This window comes from Bombyx mori, chromosome 20, assembly GCF_030269925.1.
Source record: "Bombyx mori chromosome 20, ASM3026992v2".
Classification (NCBI taxonomy): domain Eukaryota; kingdom Metazoa; phylum Arthropoda; class Insecta; order Lepidoptera; family Bombycidae; genus Bombyx; species Bombyx mori.
Window position 1 is genome coordinate 4,549,454 of NC_085126.1, and position 6,499 is coordinate 4,555,952.

The window sequence follows — 6,499 nt, forward strand, 5'->3', positions numbered from 1 at the left end:
TTCGTCGGTAGATGGCAGTCATGGATGAAATTTTGCATTTTTGCAAGATTGTATGGTTTTAAAACTGGAAATAAATGTCAAAGATATCTTGAAGTAGACAGGTAGAGTATGTAGATAGATAATGGGGGTAAGTGCGAATTATTGATAAAACTATGAGTATCCTTTTAAATAGAAAACCACACTTTTATTACAGGTAGCTTACTTTTTATTTTGAATTATTTGTTTTTATTCCTAGAGAGGTGATCGAGCTCACGTCCGTATTGTATAAGATTAAGTCCTTTGCAATATTTTTCTGTTCATAAACATTTTGCTCCAGATTGCCAAGTTTTCTAAAATCTGGGTGAGCAAGTAATCACACGCAATCATTTTTGGAAGTTATTTATATTTTACATTGATTACATCTTACTATACTAATCTATCTAAATTTCCATTGAAATACATGAAATTTAGAAAAAAATTGCCTGCTACCAGTAATACCAGGTGGGGCATGAACTTTTGGCGATAACAACAGAGGAAAGATTTCTTTACTAAAGATTACTGAGCGGGTGAAATGCTTGGTAGACCGGCGATCCGAATGTAAGTGTTCGGAAACTGTATGCAATATAATGTAAATTTACCTTGAAGATTTCGAAATTAATGAATCTGTTAAATATGTGTTTCATATTCGTGAATTATTTTGTTTGACCACGGAGAAGAAAGAAGTCTTCGTAGTGTTTAAAGATAGAAAAAAAGATAAGAATAAAGAGCATTATATTGCAATCAGCGTGTTCGAAATGTTACGATGAAACATAAATAGCTCGTCAATTTAATCTAAAAACCGCTAGGAGCAAGAAAATATTAACCCTTCTTTTATTGCGAAATTTTGATTTGTTATCTAGGCAAGTAATGTAGGTAAATGTCAAATTGTATAAAAAGTACACATGCAAGATATTTCTTTGAGAACGACGATCGATTCTACTTAATATGAAATTGACGAGAGATGTACATAAAAACTGCATATTTCTAATTAAATACGTACTCAACAAATGTTCACGATTGACTTCCGCGGTGAAGGAATAACATCGTGTAATAAAAATCAAACCCGCAAAATTATAATTTGCGTAATTACTGCTGGTAGGACCTCTTGTGAGTCCGCACGGGTAGGTACCACCACCCTGCCTATTACTGCCGTGAAGCAGTAATGCGTTTCGGTTTGAAGGGTGGGGCAGCCGTTGTAACTATACTTGAGACCTTAGAACTTATATCTCAAAGTGGATGGCGCATTTACGTTGTAGATGTCTATGGGCTCCAGTAACCACTTAACAAAAGGTAGACTGTGAGCTCGTCCATCCATCTAAGAAAAAAAATATACATAATATATTGCTGTTATGAAGATAACACTAGATTTGTGGAGACAATGCTTACTGTATAGATCAGTCTTTTAGGTTATGTTTTGTTTTAGAACCTACCTGTAAACCTTGTGTACATTTGTTTTATTTCAGGGTGTATTTTTTTTATTGCCCTTGTAGGCAGACGAGCATACGGCCCACCTGATGGTGAATGGTTACCGTCGCCCATGGACTTTAGCAATGCCAGGGGCAGAGCCAAGCAGCTGCCTACCGCTTTATATTCTCCACAAGCCTCGTTTGAAGAAGGACATGTCATAGCGCTCGGGAAACACCGTGGATGGGAGCTCATTCCATAGCCGGATGGTACGTGGCAAGAAAGACCTCTGGAAACGCACTGTCGATGAACACAGCGGTACCAGATAATATGGATGAACTCTGCTCCGATGGCGGGAGGTGCGATGAAAACAAGGAGATGAGGGATCATCTGTGTATTATGCGATTGGGCATTATTTATCAGGGAATTTAAGTAAAATGTTTACGGCATTGTTTTCTCAGTGTGCGGTTTTTTCCCCTACCTATGCTGATAGCCTTTGAGGCTGATAGCCTTGAGAGGCAATTTCACCATCACCTTGACGCGAAGGTGAGCTCACGGGCAAGGGCGGATCCAGTTTTGGCGCCAGGAGGGGGTCACATAGTCAAATTTAGATGCGTTCGTTTCCAAACGTTTGCCATTATACAAAGTTATTATATTATATTAAATTAATTAAATATTGAAGGTATGTAGTTACATAAAATCTGTATGGTGACAAAATATATAAATAAAATCATTATATTCAATTAGTGGTCCACCTAAGTCCTGGAACCAGCTCAGGGGGTGGTCATGACCCCCATGACCCCCCCCCTGGATCCGCCATTGCTCACGGGGCTCAAACCGGAGCATTGCTAACACTGGCCCTAGCAAAAGCAGTGCAGAATCTACCAACGGATCGGAAACGCGACTCACTGAGAAGATCCGGCGAGAAACTCAGTGGGCTGTGTCAATGGGTTAATTTACTCGTCGAGCCCTTCAAGCGACCGGTTCGCCGAGCACGGTGACCGGTAGTGTGCGGTGACGCTTGAACCCTGAACAAATAGGATGTATGCGTTGACCTGTTATCTTTGAAATGCAATTAATTATATTTTATTACTTGCAATACTTTACTTTAATACTGCTATAAAACAAAATAGTGATGAAAGCATAGATAGCATAGACGTGGGCGATGGTTTATCGTTCATACGTGTGATGTAGATAGATAGTACCTATGTAATTATCATAATATTAATTCTAATAATTTGTATTCTAACGACAATGAACTCTAGCGTTATTTAGGCTTCTTCTCCAAGTAGGCGATCTTTGTAATTATTTATTTATTAGGCACATGACACATTACAAGCTAAAAAGATACACAATAATTAATCAAAAAATCTTTAACATTGATTAAAAACAATAAAAGGCTAGTAATCTCGAGCTTATTTTGTTCGTTCCACAATTTCCTACGAGAAATAAGTTGTCATGAACATAGAAAAAACAAATATGAAACATCAGAAATTGTACAAATGGTTAAATAAACGCAAAGTCTGAACCGAATAACTCGGTTTTGAATTATATTTATAACTAGCGATCCGCCCTCGCTTCGCTTCGGAAACATACCGCTTGCAAACGTACCGCTAGTCTAAAAAAGTTACTCCTTATATCATCAGGTACCTATCAGTGAAAGTCTCGTCAAAATCGGTCCAGCCGTTCCAGAGATTAGCCGGAACAAATAGACAGACAGACAAAAATTGTAAAAAATATTATTTTGGTGTAGGTATGTACCTACCGTATGCATGTAGTAAAAAGCAGTTATTTCAATATTACAAGCAGACACTCCAATTTTATTTATATGTACCTATAGATTACGTTTAGCTAGAATAGGCTAAAATTAGAACTAAGATTACAACGTCAAAATATTGATTAAAGATTTGGTACATATGTATGTATTTACAATATGGTACTTAGTAATGGACAGTTAACACACTTAAGTAACAAAAAAAAAAAAAAAAATTGACGTTAAATGATTATGACAGTTTCTATCTACGCAACGGAATCATCTTTCATGTGATTTTTTTAATTCAAGAAGTCCGATCTATTTGAAAATTTTCAAAAGTATCAAAGACCGATGACAATGTAAATATTTGATGTTAAGTTTACTTCAGCTTGTGGAACCTGTGTTATTTGTTTTTAAACTATTAATGGTGTAAGCTCTGACAGATCATAGATAATTCGTTATAAAACTAAAAATACTTTTTAAAGGGCGGCGTGTTTTATTTGCATAAGTCGGCAGAGGGGTTTGTGGCTCATTCGGTGTCAGTGGTGCTCGTAAATACCTACGCAACTTTGAGGGACGATTGAATTCCTAATTAAAAGTACAGAATACATTTCTAAATTAAAAAAAAGAGTATGTAATAATATTTATGTTTATATCTGACTCTGTGATACCATACATGTTCAATATTTGATACCTTCTCCTGAGTCACGAACTTTAGTCCGAATCAAAGGATACACTATCCTTAAATCTTCTACTTTGAGATATTAATGCTATAATTTCTCTTGAACGTTTTGGTAACGAAAAAAAAAAGAATCATTTAGAAACTTGGGTCGTACGTTTTGGTTTCGCCCTCCCACACATCACGTTACACGTCATAATATTGAAGAGATCGTGAACGACTTAGTGAAACGAGTCACGAGTATAACTAAAGTGCACATTAGCTGACCTAGCCCGAACGAATGATAGCCCCGAAATTCAATAATTGCAAGTTACGTCAGTCGATCGTCACACCGTAGTGTAAGATGCGGTTTTATGCGAAAAGACGTGCCGGTTTGCGAATTGTTATTGTTTTTTGTTTATTTATTGCGTAGATGGATGGACGAGCTCACGGCCCTTCTAGTATTAAGTGGTTACTGGAGCCCATAGACATCTACAACGTAAATGCCGCCACCCACCTTGAGATATGAGTTCTAAGGTCTCAGTGTCGGCCAGTGCTATTCAAATTTTCGGCAATAATGTACAATGGTAAGCGATTTACTAGATTCGTTATTATCATAACTTCTGTAATAATGAATAGGTTATGTATCATTAAAACATAAACATTAAATCCGGTGTGGTAGTTTATTCAATTATTTTCTGTCCGTTTGATGGCTCATCGGAATTATTGAACGGTTTTCTCAATTTAAAAGTGTTTTTGAAATGGAATATAAAATTTTAATCGACTCTAAATAAGGAGTCAGTTCTCAATATGACTTTTTTTCGACTGTTACAAGATTTAAGAAAAAAAAAACATAACAATGTTAACATATTTTTATTAAATGGACGAAAACGGCCGTTCTTGTGATATAAATAAATAAATAAATATGAATGAAAAAAATAAAAAACAAAAAAAAAAATCGGTAAGTTCGCTTACGGTGTGAACTGAGGACAATTTGGCGAGATTATTAAACGAATACCTCGCAATGCGTCAGAAGTTTTAGGGCTTGTATCAGTCGGTTCCCATAGGAAACTGTCGAGACTTGTGCTTTGTCACGCGATCTGATTCTTCGGGAGACCAGGCGCAGGGTGGCCAGCGTTTTAAACGCTTCGAGGATATGTTTTTTACTTTTTATTACTGGTGGTACGACCTCTTGTGAGTCCGCACGGGTAGGTACCACCTCCCTGCCTATTTTAGCCGTGAAGCAGTAATGCGTCTCGGCTTGAAAAGTAGGGCAGCCGTTGTAACTGTACTGAGACCTTAGAACTTATATCTCAAGGTGCGTGGCGCATTTACGTTGTAGATGTCTATGGGCTCCAGTTACCACTTAACACCAGGTGGGCTGTGAGCTCGTCCACTCATCTAAGCAATAAAAAAAAAATCATTACGGTTGTTACACCGTGAGATACCTAGACGGAATCTGCGACTGTTTTCCTAAAAGAACAATTTTCGAAGTTTATAATTAAAATCGATCTAAGTCCGATCTTGATTCGCTTTCATAGAGCTTTCATAAAGTTAAATGAATCAAATCTGAAGACGCTGAAATGTAGCAGTGCTTTTAATGATTCTGTCGGAGATTTCTTATAAAAGAGTTTACTGCGTAATTGATGTGCTTTCTAGGAATGTCAAGTCAAGTCAAGTTTCAAGAGTCAGTTGCATTTGCGATTCTTTTTATTCCTCTACCTTTTCGCTGGTAGTTTAAGAGGCTATTCCAGCTGAAGTGAGGTTCCAGAGTAGGTGAGGTTACCGGATCAACCTGAGAGAATTTTCTAACACTAGTCCAAACGCAGAATCTACCACCGGATCGGAATCGCGTACCACAGAGAAGATCCGGCGAGAAACTCAGTGGGCTGTTTCGATGGGTTAGATCGTTCGTCGCGGTCGGATAAGTAGTTTGCGACTCAATTATGACTAATTTACACATCGGAGGTTTCTTATTGTACTAGATGGATGAACAATCTCGTGGCCAATCTGATGCTACACGATTTACCGAAGCCCATTATCACGACATGAAGGTAGCCTTCGACCTGGAGAAATTAGGTCCAAGTTGTAATTTTTATCCCTGGGCTTAGTGTGAGCTTTTTAACGTTCTCGATCGCGTAAAAATTAACGTTGGAACAAAAGTTTCAACTCCATACAAATTAGAGTTAACTTTTACGCTATCGAGAACGTTAAAAAATTCGCAATAAGCACACCTATCTTCTCGTATGTCCCACCTTCCAAGCCGTAATATGGTTCGCGGTAGAAATAAGATGGTTGTACCAGCGCGGGCTTCCAATACCTACGCCCAACAAAGAATTACGCAAGCTTATAAATTTTGCAGATTTTATAGTGGAAGTAAATGATATATCCTTATAAAAAAATGGTATTTTCCTTCGGGATTCGAGCACCGACATCATGAGCATCGGGCGATACTATTGCCCGTAAGTTTTTTAAACCCTATTACATGTCCTTTCAAACGAAGCTTGGTAGCCTTAGGGGTAGATATCGAGTAGGTTGCACCCCTTGTTCATGAGCGAAATTGACCAATTTCCATTTCCTGGGTCGCATTCACGTCTGCCTTTGTAGGCAATAAAAAAAATCTGTGTGAATATGCACTTGGAAAGTAGTGCGAAAAAAATCATATT